The sequence below is a fragment of the Amphiura filiformis genome, chromosome 13 (assembly GCF_039555335.1).
Source record: "Amphiura filiformis chromosome 13, Afil_fr2py, whole genome shotgun sequence".
NCBI classification, from domain to species: Eukaryota; Metazoa; Echinodermata; class Ophiuroidea; order Amphilepidida; family Amphiuridae; genus Amphiura; species Amphiura filiformis.
The window spans coordinates 700650-715729 of record NC_092640.1 but is presented as its reverse complement, the minus strand read 5'-3'; the positions used below and the strand labels follow the sequence as shown (position 1 = coordinate 715729).

The following is a 15080-nucleotide window of genomic DNA, read 5'->3' as shown; positions in this document are numbered from 1 at the left end:
TACTTTGGTTTAAATTTCAATATTCATATAACCTACTCTGTACTGATTTAACAATAAATAAGTGATTTGAGGCATGATGATACTTGCATCTTGACATTTTGCATTTAGGTTTTTAAGCTACCTACAGGAAACAAATAAGGCTATTACACAAAGAAAATTATATCAAAATGTCTACTGTATCAGCCCATCAGATGCTATTTTCCGTTGGACACCCATTCCTTTTTAAAAGGAGTTTTATTTGGAAGCAAATCTCTTAAATGTGTTACAGGAACACTGCATGTCAAATTCCAGGGTCAAATTAGTTTGTTGAATAGTTTTCTATACAGATGCTAGATGCCTTATCACTAAAGTAAACATATTACAATACATTTTGGTCTTGCTAGCTTTTGTCAGGGATATTTGTCTCATATTCCAGCTTTATGAACACCAATTATTATTTTGTAACAGAAAATATATTATACATTGGATATGTTTATACACACATTGCTTGGTTATTACAAGAGTCAATAAACATTCAATTAACTATAGAGATTGGACTGAATTTCGTGCAATGTAGTTATTTTCTGAAGTAAATTGCCTATTGCAGCTTGCTGAATAGGTTTCTATACAGAAGATATGCCTAATCACAAAGAAAACAAATTATAGCTTATTATACTGATCATAGTGAACCTGCCTAGCTTTTATTATCAGCATATGACGGCTGCAAGCCAATTGCAAACATATTTAGTAAAAAAGGCTAAAATATTCCTACACTGAGCAGTCTCACTCAAGGTTAAATGTGCTAAATAGTCCTTGTTATGGGTAGCAGGATTCGATAAAGGTATACAAACGAATTATTTCCTAGCCTCTTAACCACATGGTTGGTGGGTTACAATAGCTATTCAAGACACAGGGTACATAAGGGATAAACTGTGCATATGAGATTTGGGTGCAAGTGGTGTTAACGTTCACTGAAAAAAAAAAAAAAATAAGCAGCAAGGTGTTTTTCACATTGTGTGTCTTTATTGTTTGCATCTACACCCAACATACTACAGGCTGTCTCTTGACCTAATTTGGATTAATTGTAACATCGTGGAAAGAGGTCAATACGTAAACCATCGTATAAGTAAATGCGTACATGTTTACATTTCATTCTTTTACATATTTACAGGGTTATTCATATGATGCAATACAATCATCACATTGTTTTATCTGGGAATTCCCAAGATCATGATAGATCTGACTGACTTTGTCTAATTGCAAATCAACTTGGTAATATGTATATGAAGCCTATTGTTGAATCCGATATTGTAAAAATAATTGATAAATTCAACATAAACAAAGGTGGAGGCCATGACAATATTGGCAATCTAATCATTAAAAAAGTGTGTAATGAAATTGCCAAACCTCTTAATATGATATTTAATTTATCTATATCTACTGGGATTGTTCCTGATAAATTAAAAATAGCAAAAGTCATACCATTATACAAAAAAGATGATCCTGAGGCATTCTCAAACTATCGTCCAGTTTCTCTCCTACCGTGTTTTTCAAAAATTCTTGAAAGGTTGGTTTTTAACAGATGTACGGATTACATTGACAATAAGCAAATCCTTAACCCCAAACAATTTGGCTTTCGGTCAAAACATTCCACCTTTATGGCTATAGAGCAAATGGTAGACAAAGTTACTGCAGCGGTTGAAAGAACCGAAACAACTATTGGAATATTTCTGGACTTATCAAAAGCCTTTGATACAATCGATCATAACATACTCTTACATAAATTAGAACACTATGGCTTTCGTGGTATTGTGTTAGAATGGTTCAGAAATTATCTAAGTAACAGAAAACAATATGTTTATTATAATTCTTATGAATCAGAATCACACAATATTATATGTGGTGTTCCACAAGGATCAATCCTGGGGCCACTTCTATTTATACTCTATGTTAATGATATAACTAATGCATCTAAAGTACTCGAATTCGTCCTTTTTGCAGACGATACCACCATTTTATACTCCCATAAAAACGTAGAACGCCAGACAAACCTTGTTAATGAAGAGTTAAAGGAAGTAAGCAATTGGTTTAAAGCTAATAAATTGTCAATTAATGGTACCAAAACAAATTACATGATACTTGGCACACCCAAAATGACATCGATGAATCAAGACCTGCAAATCACACTAGATCACACGGCTTTAGAAAGAGTGCATCAAACTAAATTCCTTGGTGTACTAATAGACGAATGTCTCACTTGGAAATGTCACATAGATTGCGTATCTAGAACAATTTCAAGAAATGTCGGTGTCATGAATAAATTGAAACATTTTGTTCCAAGTCGTATTTTATTTACACTTTATTATACGTTAATATTGCCTTATTTGAATTATGGAGTACTTTTATGGGGAAATACATGTAAAACTTACTTAAATAAAATTGTAAAAATTCAAAAATGGGCTATTAGAACTGTGGCAAACGTTCACTATAGAGACCACACAGTGCCATTGTTTGCTAATTATAACATATTAAAAGTTGAAGATATGTACACACTGGAATTAGGTACATTCATGTACAGGCACTCTATAAATGAGCTGCCCTCTTCATTTGATAATTATTTTACCAAACGTTCTGACATACATAACTACAAGACACGATATGTAAATGACCTAAATCTAACCAAAAATAAGAAAGTCTTTTCTGATCATGCTATACGTACAAGAGGTCGCATTCTTTGGAATTCTTTAGATAAAAATCTGAAAGCTTCAAAATCTGTTAAACATTTCCGTAATCAATTCAAAACAAAACTGATCTCTAAATATAATTAATCTTTTTCGTGAGCACCCCCTTTCCCTTGTCTTTTGGTTATGTTATGTAATGTTGATTTATTTTGTTAATTTCATTTGATTTCAGGGAAAGGCTAACTTTCAGACCTTTTTGGTCTTCCAGCCTTTTCCTCCATATGTACCGTGTTTTTATATATATTTTTGTAATGTCTTTGTTTTTATGGAAATAAAATATGAATGAATGAATGAATGAATACTTGAGAGGGAATTCCCATCTCTCAAGAAATAGTTTTGAATGTCAGTTCTTAACCCTAGTCCTACGGAGGGCCCCTAGGGTTTTTCATCCAACATAAAAAGTCAGGCATGTTTATGCCAAAACAACATACGCTAATTATAGATCCATCCCTTGAGCTTGTTTTAGTCATAAAATTATTACCCCAGCACCTTATTTACCCTGTAAGACCGATCATCAAAAATGACCATAGAGCAGGGGTTGGTGACCTCAACCATAGGTTTCTAGAGTAAAATCCATGATTTTTACTTTGCTCTTGTCATATTATTGCGAAAGATATCAACTTTTTATTTGGTAAAATAAGTAAAATGCCAATGTGAATGTGAATGCCCCTGGATGTTATCATGAATAATTATATTGCTTAATTTGTATGGTTACTAGTAATACAGCAGGCAATTACAACTTAATGCTGTTTTGTTGCCTTTTAATTTTACATGCTTACTCTCTTTATGAACACAAAAGTGTTAAGAGTGGAATGAAAAACAGCTCTTTTTTTAAGTGGTAAATTTCATTCTAGAAGGATTGTGACAGCTATTGTTCACTCTCAAAAGAGTGGAATATTTATTTATTTTATTCATAACATTCGGCCGAAGCCAGGCTAAGCCCAATAGTGCTCAGAGGCTACTGAATTCAAGGGATGCCAACCAGACTTTACGGGACAGGGATATGGGAAGAGGTCCGATTTCTGATGCAGGAGGAAATCAGAGCACCCGGAGAAAAACCTGCGAGGACGAGCATACATCGGCAACCATGCATATCCATTACCAAATGAAAGTTCATTCTTTTCAGATTGATTTTACTCTAAACAAATTGTGCCTATAATACCCCTTGAAAGAGTGACTTATTCACTCATTTACATTTACAGAGAAGAATCTATATAATAATACGGGTAGTATGTGACTCTGTCTGTGAGTCTGCCTGTCCGCCTATTTTCTCGGAACTGTGGGTAGGTGTGACTTGATCCGAGCCAGACCAAGTTTGCATTTGTTAGTGGATTACTACCCCAGGGACCCCATCCTGGAGTCTTCTCTCTTACTCCCCATAGGTTGCTAGTCTCTCTTATTTTCTCAGAGACTTGGGTCGCACATTCGTCAATTTTGGTGGGTGGGTGCATCTTGACCCCAGACAACAAATTTGTATTGGTTAGTGGGTCAATGTCATCCGAGGTCATCCAGGGTCATCTGAGGTCAAATTAGCAAAAACTGTCATATGAGCATGAAATTTGGTGGGTACAGTCAACATTTGAGCCAAATTTTTGGAAGGTCATTTCAGGGTTATCCGGAGTCACCCAGGGATCATCTGAAGTCAAATTACTCAAAACTGTCGTAAGTGCATGGAACATTCAACATTTTGAGTCAAATTTTGGAAGGTCATTTTAGGATCATCTGAGGTCAACATTCAGAGTCAAATTTTTGGAAGGTCATTTCAGGGTCATCCGAGGTCATCCAGGGTCAAATTAGTAAAAAGTGTCGTATGGGCATAAAACTTGGTGGGTACAGTCAACATTTTGACCCAAATTTTTGGAAGGTTATTTCAGGGTCACCAGGGGTCACATGAGGTGAAGTTACTAAAAACTGTCGTATGGGCATGAAACTTGGTGGGTAGTCTACATTCATAGTCACGTTTTTGGAAGGTCATTTTGGGGTCATCCAATGTCACCCAAGGGTCGTCTGAGGTCAAATGACTAAAAACTGTCATATGGGCATGTTACTTGGTGGGTAGTCAACATATGGAGCCAAATTTTGGAAGGTAATTTCAGGGTCATCCGAGGTTATCCAGGGGTCAAATTAGTAAAAACTGTCGTATGGGTATGAAACTTGGTGGGTACAGTCAACCTTTAGACCCAGATTTTTGGAAGGTCATTTCGGGGTCACCAGGGGTCATCTGAGGTCAAATTTGTAAAACTGTCAGATGGGTATGAAACTTGGTGGGTACAGTCAACATTTAGAGCCAAATTTTGGGAAGGGCATTTAGGGGTCACCAGGGTCATTCGCCTAGTATTATAATAATGTACTTACTTTTGCCGTGATCAGTTGAACTCCAATGAGCTTTCGCTTTCAACTGCGGCAATTTGTGCTTTTGCTCTGTAGTCTTCCTTTAGGTTTGCTTGCTGTTAAAATGTTTGAAAATACAGGTTTGATATTATGTTATAGTATTAAATAAATAATAAACAAATGTACATTTTACACAAGAATCTATCAAATCAACTGTATTATGAAATCCTAAATACCTTGGTACTTTATCCTGCTTCCCAAAAATATTGTTCAACAGGAAATATAAACATTGGACAAGGTGCTATTTTGTACATTTTTTCAGTAATCCTCTTTTGCAGCAAACAAAAAGCAAATAAGTCAATTAAATAATTAGAGTTAATAATTAAGTATAGTTGACCTTTCTTACCTGCTGTACTTGAAGAACTTGATATTTAAAACCATTGGGACAAATTTCATAAAAATGACCAAAATCATCCTATGCCACTAAGTTTTGTGACCGACAAGTGTTCAAACTTGCTTGTTAAATACAGTTCAGGCCAATAGTAATAGGGGGGGTCATTAGCACCAACTTTTTTACCCATCTTAAAATATGTAGATGAGCTATCTAAACATGAAAACAACAATGAATTTTTTTTAGAAAGTTTTGACCCCCCTGTACATACCCACTGAAAGTTTCAAATTAAGGTTGCCAAATTCGGCAGACTTGCATTGCTTTTAACACAGGGAACTCAGTGACCTACACACTTGTATTGCTATAACATGGGATATCGCTGATGAAATGGTAATTTTAGTGTCCACAATTGTTAGTTCACATATTTGAGCAGTTTATGGGTAATATCGTCGGGTGCATCACATACTGGTCTATCTTGGATTTTTGACTTTTCTGAGAAAATTGGTATATAGTTCTTTTTTACGGAGCTCTTCCAATTCAACAAATTACAGACCTCAATTTTTCCTAAATAATTAGTTATAAAATATTAAATTTGAACTATCTATGATTTTTTACAAAATCGTATTTCACATAATGATCTATCTCGAAAAAAACACGCATTTATAGAAAATCGCAATTGAAAATCTTCGTATTAAGTTAACCTTTCTATAATTTAATTAGACTATGGATTTTCATAAAAGTGGTTTTAAATTAAAGCATATACTTGTAAGATTTATTTAAGTGGAATTTTTAATTATATTTACGTATGCCATACTGCTTAAACCTACACGTAAGTTGTAGTTCTGTATGCGAAATGGTTAATTTCCCGATGTCGTATTTAAAGTGCATCATATACTGGTCTATCTCGAGAAGCTTCAAGATAGACCAGTATGTGATGCGCCTAAATTCACGCTACCGTTCAGCGAAATCGAGATAGCCCCAAGATAGACCTGTATGTGATGCACTTTAAATACGATATAGGGAAATTAACTATTTCACATACAGAACTACAACTTTAGTGTAGTTTTAAGCAATATTGCATACGTAAATATAATTCAAGATTCCTCTTGAATAAATCTTACAAGTATATGCTATAATTTTAAACCACTTTCATGAAAATCCATAGTCTAATTAAATTATAGAAAGGTAAACTTAATACGAAGATTTTCAATTGCGATTTTCTCGAAATGCGTGTTTTTCGAGATAGACCAGTATGTGATGCGTCCGACGATATGTACTTAATTTTATATAGTGGCATAGGGTGGTATCAATCGTGGGGGGGGGGCTGTGTAATATTTTCCACATGTAGGCAGCAACCTATATGGTGAGTAGTATCGACTGCAGTTTTTTGAAATCATGTTTTACATCATCAGCCTTTGATGTGACATTTCAAATAAAGTTTCAAGGTGAATAAGTGATTGCTGATGGTTTTTTAAAATGCTTCATAGGAGAAAATATCACTTGTTTTTGGCATGATTTAGCTGCAGTGTTCTCTATTATCTCGTTTCTTGTCTACACCACCTGCACTTGTAAAGGTTCTATTCATAGTTTTGAGTGAGTGTAAGTCCTTAATTCTCCTACATTCAACTGCATGCAATGTTTGAGATCTCTTTAACTCCAATGCCTTGTCCTCCTAGCTGTTTCATGTTCCAAACCTAAGTTATAGGCCTATTATGTTGTACAATTCGCTGTTCTCTTTGAATGAGCCTGATGGTCCGTTTTCTATTAATAGGCCTACATGACTTAAGTCTGCTGATTCAGCAGTTTTGTACTTACTTGATTTGATGAGTATATTTAGTTATTGTTCAGGTGGTCGTGTGTGGGGCCTACATATCGAAGATCCTACTACTACTGCCTGCCAAGGGATTCCTCCAGTAAAAAGGAGGTATAGTTGGATCATCATGCGTTTCAAGTATATGAATAGTGCAAAACATGAATAGGCACCAGTCCATAACATAGCAGTACAGTGTACTACTATGATAGAGAGAAGCTGGTTCATAAACTATGAACTTGGGTCTAGAGGGGCTAATCAACTCAAATCTGTTTCATCTTCACATTTAAAATGTATATCTGTAGACTTAATATAAAACAGTGCAGACCATCATGCCTCCTTCAAAGAGTACAGCATAATTGCACAACATGATATTCCAAAAATAATTGGAAGTTCGGACATGAAACAGGATCGAGGTCCTTTAAGCCGAAGAGATCTCATACATTGCAGTTGATATTAGGAGGATTACGAGTTACATTCGGAACTCAAAACAATAAGTGGACCCTGTACAAGTGCAGATATGGACAAGTAGGCCTATATCGAAAGCACATTGAAATTGATGACACTCAAGGTATACTGCATTGATACTGCATTATGCCGAAAATTATTTTAGACTGCTGAAGGATTATTTAAAAAAAATGCCAACAATCACCTCAAAAACCATGAAACTTTATTTGAAACAACATTACATCGTGTAATCATTGATGATTTCAAAAACAAAAAGGCTGGATTGCATGAAAAACAATATTTGGTTGATTACGTGTTTCCAGGGGAACTAGTAGGCCTATTATGCCCCCCTCCCCAGAAATATTAATTGACACCCACCCCCCTATACAAAAATACATATTTTATTACCTAAACTGCTCAAATTGTAAGCTAACAATAATGTGGACACTTAAATTATCATTTCATCAGTGATAAACTATGTTATAGCAATACATGTCTGTCAGTCAGAAATTCCCTGTGTTAAAAGCAGTGTAAGTCTGCCGAATTCGGAAACCTTAATTTGAAACTTTCAGAGGGTATGTACAGGGGGGTTAGCAGTTTGGAATTTTTTTCTTTTTTCTTGAATAATTATCTATTAGGGTTGGTACATATTTTGAGGAGGGTAAAAAAATAATAAGTGTAATTTTGTAAAATACTAGCCCCCACCCCTACTGAAAAAGTAGTGAATTCAACCACATAGGCTTTTATTTCCACAAGTTCTTTTTAACTTCCCTTTATTTGAACTTAAAATGTTTGAGATGACGCCAACAACCTGTGCCTCTGGAGCATAATTTGTTTTGTCACTTCAAAGAGGCACTAGTCGTGCCATTTATTATGCAAACTTATGCCGGCTCGGATTGAGTGGTTGAGTGGTGTAGCCGGTATTCGTTTACCAATTGTTGATTCAGATCTCAATGATTCACTTGATTCTTTCTCTTATAAACACATCCAAAAAAGAAAGTTCTCAGTACTTTGAGGGTCCATTACTTCGAGCACAATGAACTTAAAGCAATAGAATTGATATAAAAAAAATTTGTTTGCTTCAAGTTAATTTTGCTCAAAGTTATTGCCCCTCAAAGTAGTAGGGACTTTCTTTTTCTGGATGTGTTTACAATTTCTAAGGTAGATAGGTAGGGTGAAGTTATAGAGACCAGAAATACTAAATTCAAATATCAAGCTAAGATCAGGCTATACATGCTAGTATAGTGGTTAGTAAAGTAGTTGTGCTCCAGGATAACAGGTTTGTGACATAATCTCAAATATGTATTGTGGCACTTACCTGTTCTTTTCAGGTAGTATGTTCTTTGAATTCCGATGGGAGAGGGCCTCTACATGGAAAGAGGCCCTCCCAGCTATTACTGATTAGCTTGTATCATGTAGGTCAACTGTTTTGGAAATATAAAAAGAGAAAATATTAATCTTCATATAACTCATACAAATTTTCTTGTCATTTGATTGGCCAACTACTATTGATTATTTCTTCTATTTTTAGCGGCCAGCTGCAAAAGGACTATTGCACTCCGCGTCCGTGCAATATCTATTTTTCCATTGCACGGACGCGGAGGTACCATAGCAACGCTGACAGACACGCAAGCATATAGCGCGAGGTTTCCACCTCGACTCGCCAATTATAGGTGTGGGTGTTGCTTTAAAAATAAATATGCATTTAGATATCTTTCAATTTATTTTGTTTTCCTGGTGATTTATAAAATTAAGTGGAAGGGAACTTATTTATGAGTTATATAAAACAAATATTGAATGTTTTTATTCGTTCAATGGAAAGAATATTTTTATTTGGACAAATATGAACTGTTCCATTCAACTCGGCAAAGCCTCGTTGAATGGACAGTCCATATTTCACCTCATGAAAATATTCAAACATTGAAGTCATAAACATTCAATATTTGTATAATAAGAGTCTTTTCCTTATCACCAAAATAATAAATAAAAGTTAAAGTTGCACTGGCTCGTTCTTAAGCATATTGAGCATGTTCTTCCCCAATACTTGACAAGTCACAATCTCAATTTTGAACTGAACCCGTAAACTAGGATGGTTTGTGCATTTCCTTCCTATCTTTTCATTTTTTTTGTTTCTTTCCCTTTTCCTCATGTTCACTTTTACCCCTTTAAACTTTTGTGTTATATCCTCTTTTGGTTTTGTGCAAATAGAACACAAAATATGGGTAGGAAAAATTGATTATATATATGGAAATAGCCGTTTTATTCCTTCTTATTTTAATTTCTGACTCGGGGTGGGGTAGGCTTGCTCAGGCTACTACTCCTGTAAAAAGTACATGGCGCCATTAGGGAACAGAAGGCCTGCATCCACACCCTATTTATAACCAACTGCAAATCTATGCTTATTGATCAACATTTGTCCTTGATTTGATCATAATGATTGTGATCTTGATTCATGAAAGACATGAAGTTCATGAAAGACACATTTAATACCGAGTTGGGTGAAAAACAAAAATCACTTATTTATTTCTTCTTCAAGGACAGGCAATCTATGAGAAGCACTGTTCTCCCTTGCTGTCCAATTAGAGTGAAAATATTATACTAAATTTCTCTTACATGTGCTAATCCATGCTCTTTAGTCTTAGTACAATCATTGGCATTTGTTTCTTAAGCACCTAAATGTACATTAGATTACATGTATCTTTTATATATGAAGTTATCAACTATACACATGTTGAGCTATGTTTGGGTACGTGGCAATGACCTTTGCCACGAATGTGGAAGAAATCCACCATCGGAGGATCACCACGCAGTGAGTGGCAAACTTTCAACGTCAGATGAGCGCCAAAGCAGTGTGTGGAAACGGAAACCTGTACTTTGCCTTTGATAAAAATTATGCTAAGATGGAAAGCTCAGCCACCAAATTAACCCTAAATGCTACTATATTCAGGCTATTGTTGGGTCAGCAATTTCTCTTTTTACTTTATTATTATTATTTTTTTATTATCAAAGAGATACTCAGAGATGCATACTTTTTTGGCAGTTTTAGAATATTTACTAAGCCCCCCCCCCCCCGGTGCATGTTTGGCCTCACTGAACAGAACCAAATATTTTGAAAATCAATAATAATAATAATAATATGGACATTAATAATGCGCATCTGTGCAAATTCAACAGGAAACATGATCTGAAAAACGGACGTAACATTTCAGTTTTCTTCGTATTTTGTCAATAATTATTTCTAAAAAGACAATGGCTTAAGGGTATCCTACAAATAAACCAAATCTAATAACTTACCCCATTTCACATGGACAAGGACCTGAAGACACGTGTGGTATGTCTGTTCTGTGTTGGTTCACGTCCCTTTCCTTTCCACTCTGAATTAAAACAAAATCAAAGGAAACTTCATAACTTTATTGTCTTCACTACATTATTTCTGTAATAGCCATTATAGCTTTTTTTTTCCAACATTCCGTTCCAGTAAAGTGTCAAGATACATAATAAAAGTGAGCATGTTAACATTTCCGTGGTGACTAAACATTTCTTCATAGAATTCTATTTCTAATTTGTATTCATTTTTAGAAATGATGAATATTGGCTCAAGTAAAGAACCTATGGTATTCAGAACGTCAAGTTATGTTGACAAGCAGAAATACAGGCATGTAAATATGTACAGAAATAAGAAATTTTGACCTTGACCTCTGTTAACTAAGTTTGCCGACAAGATCCCAAAAATATTTTGTTGAAAAATGAAACTTGGAAGTGTTGAACTTCAAACATGGGATCTCGATTGTGCAGCCAATTATAAGGGTTTTTACACATGCATGACATGGGCGCTTTTCAGCAAATACATGGGTGGGTGGTGACTGGATCGAGTGCAATTGGATGGTGCTTGGGAGGGTCTACCATAAAGATTCGCCTAATGGCGAACTTAGGCTCCGTTGCCTTGGGGTAAATTTCAGGTGAAATAGAGAGCTCACTTCTCTGAAATCCCAACAAGAATTAAGGTTCCATGCCCGTATTTGCTGGTGGGAATTTTACTGTTAGGTTTTGCCTTAAATTCCATTTATGTCAATGATATATCATCAGCACTGGACAAGTTCTTATTACATCTATCACATTAGACCTGCAATATTGCTCTTTTTTGGCTATGTAATTTTTTTTCTTTAACAATGAGTGAAACATATAATTATTAGGAAATCACAAGTCCAAACTTGGTAAAGTGAAGCCCAGCTACATATCCATGTATATGGACAGAGTAATCATCCACAATGCGATAGCTCTAAGTATCCAGTTGCATGGACCATCCAAGTTTATTTCATTCCAATTTCATTTCCCTATAAATAAAATAAAGGTCTGAAAAAAATGCTGTGTGACTAATTCTTTGAGACCACACTGTTATGCCAGGTGGTCCAGGATTTATGAAACGAGCATCAGCCTAAAATATAGTAATAGTTCAATGAACAGAAACCTGCAGCGCATAGAGTGCTGCATAACCCATCCTGTGGGATGCTCAAATGCATATCAAAAACTGTCCATTTTCACAGTATCTGATCAAGTTTGTTTGTACTTCATCGCCTTAAACAATTTAAACAATTTAATGAGAACAGTAGTATGTGAGTTTGACCTTAAAAACACCTATTTGGAACCATTCAATGAGAGTGGCCCAAAACTTTAAAAACAAGAATGATCAAAATTGACAGTACAGGGTGTCCCAGAAAAAATTACCTGGCAAACTAATTTGGCCATAAGTTAAGAATTAAGCAACCAAATCGTAAAATTTAAAAAGCAGCGTGTAGCCCATTTTATTTTGCATCTTATATGTCAATTTTTTTGGAATCGGTTGACCAGTTGCGAAGAAATGAGCGATTACCTAACACATGCACAAATTCACTTCATTCCAAGTTTGCAAGAAAGTTCACTCAACACAATGCACTAGTGGTTAACATGCCTTATATTTTGTTTGGTGAAATCCTTCTTGTTCTTCTAAACAATCTGTTTCTTACAAACAAACTTTACAATATTAAAATGAAACCTTGCATGATACTCAGTACTTGTAAATATCTTTCTTTGTTTAGAAAATATTAACATATTGGACAACATAAAGAATGAATTCGAGCTGGTTAAAAATATCGGTTTTCTTTCGTATTTTTGGAATATTTCCAATAAAATGGTAATACAAACTTCTTAAACCTTGTAGGGATGGAAGGAAATGTCCAGACGAGTAACCCTGTTAAATGAGGATTTGGACATTATGTTGTTCCGCCTTGCACTCATTTTGGGATTGCGTTGGAAGGCTTGTCTGATAGCGGCTATGTTGTGCAAAGTACGTACAGTTCTTGGTCTCCCTGACCTGCCCTTTATTCAGTGACCTGTCCTTATTCAGGTTGAGGCTCGTACTTTTCTCCTGATACTTTTTGAAATTGTTCCTAATTATTTGTTCACAAGGAGGCCTTCTGTGATATAGCCGTCTGAAATCTTGCTGGGTCTGCACAGCGCTGTGTGTTTCTGCATATCTTAAGACAATGAAGGCCCTTTGACGGGCAGTAAACTGTTCGCCAACCATGTTTGACAAGAAACATTGAAGCAATGGGCATAGACTCCACTTCTATAAGTGAAGTACAATCTGAGTTTGACAGCTAGGTCTATGTGCTGGTTGTCCAGTTATTATCATGTTAATTAAAAACCCATTGTTAAACCATCATTTATAAAATAATGCCCACTCCAACCAACCTGTCGGAATATCAAAAACCCGTGTTGGAAGACGGGATGAGTTGTTGGGCTTGTTGTTATTTTTTGAGATGTAATGTCTTCATTCATCAGCTTTACCCTTATTCATTGACTGAATTCAGGTCGTCCACGTTCAAAGGTGAAAGCATGAATAACTAAACATTATCGATCATAAAATAGATACGAGGACTAGATTTAATGAGATACACAGAACTTAGGAAGAGGTGAGCGAATATGAAAAAGGGCCTGTTGATCAAACTTGGAATGAACTGCATTGACGCATGCATTATGTAATCGCTCATTTCTTCGCAATTGGTCAACCGATTCAAGTAAAATTACCATGTCAGATGCAACATAAGATGGGCTACACGCTGCTTTTTAAATCTTTTGATTTGGATGCTTAATTTTCAACTTACAGCCAAATTAGTTTGCCCGGTAATTTTTTCTGGGACACCCTGTATACGGCTACAAACAATAAATTGCAATATTAATAATACAATTATCAAAGTTAAAAGGAACTTAAATTCTCAAACATTAAAAAAAATAAACATTAAAATTGCAAAATTATTGCGAGTGGGTCAGCGAGATGACTGTGGGTTCTTGCAATTTTGCCCCCTTGGAAATTTTGACCACATCTCAGAACGAGATATTTTGGTGTATGTATGCGTGGAAAAAATTCCTTTTCAGCAAAAAAAATTGAAATTACTGTGGCACATGACCAAGACCAACTGGGTGTGGCTGGGTATTGAGATAATTAATATATCATGTCACACATTTTGATCTACAGAATCCATGTCCTTTGTGGCCATGTCTTTTATATAATAATTGTGACCTTTCATTTTATTTACTTTAATGAATTTGAATGATAACCACATCAATTTGTCATGACACATGTCAAATTTGACAATATAAAATTGCTCAAAATGTCCCTTTTGTTTTATTGCACCGCTACCAATTCATATCAAATTGCTTATAAACATACCTAAATGATAGCATTTGATGTGACTAATGGTGTAGTCATACAAAGAAACAAAAATCCGAGTACAGTATATCCTCTAATAAACGCCCCTCTTCTAATAAAAAACCTTTCCATCTTTTTCGACAATTTGAATTAAATATACGCCCTCTAACTCCCCCTGAAACAAACAACTTTCATGCTATATTGTAAGCTTACCACGGTCCACACACAATTGGAATGGCATGGATATTGGCGAAAATTACAATGTACATTATATACCCGGAAATGAACCAGAAGTCATGGATCTTTTAAGATCACTCCGAAATGGCAAACTATGAACTTAAAAGTTCATAGTTTGCCATTTCGGAGTGATTTTTTAGCTTACCTGATGATTTTTCATTGATTTTTCTGTGAATTATTGTTGTAAAAATGACCTCTAATAAATGCTCCCCATCCAAAAATTTCACACCTGGGGTGTTTATTAAAGGACATACGGTATTTATTCGCATATCAAGTAGTTTAATTCCCAGGAGGTTCGTAGACGCCATTAGTGTTAAAATGGCATAAATCTTGTCAACCAATGGCGTACATATAGTTAATTATACCTACAATTAAATATAGCAACAGGTGCAGCAGTGCTTTATGCCCTCTCCCCAAAAATATCTACTTCAGATGAATTCATCAATGAGTGCTCTC

General features: G+C 35.3%; 1 protein-coding gene across 1 annotated transcript in view; it reads right to left on the bottom strand.

The window, feature by feature from the left end:
- Positions 1 to 15080, bottom strand: part of LOC140167874 (uncharacterized) — a 57590-nt gene that overhangs the window by 26395 nt on the left and 16115 nt on the right. The window contains exons 2-4 of the mRNA XM_072191164.1: positions 10994 to 11073; positions 9018 to 9123; positions 5076 to 5167 (exon numbers count right to left, since the gene is read on the bottom strand). The gene's annotated coding sequence lies outside the window, so the exon portion shown is untranslated. The remainder of the gene's footprint in view (positions 1 to 5075; positions 5168 to 9017; positions 9124 to 10993; positions 11074 to 15080) is intronic.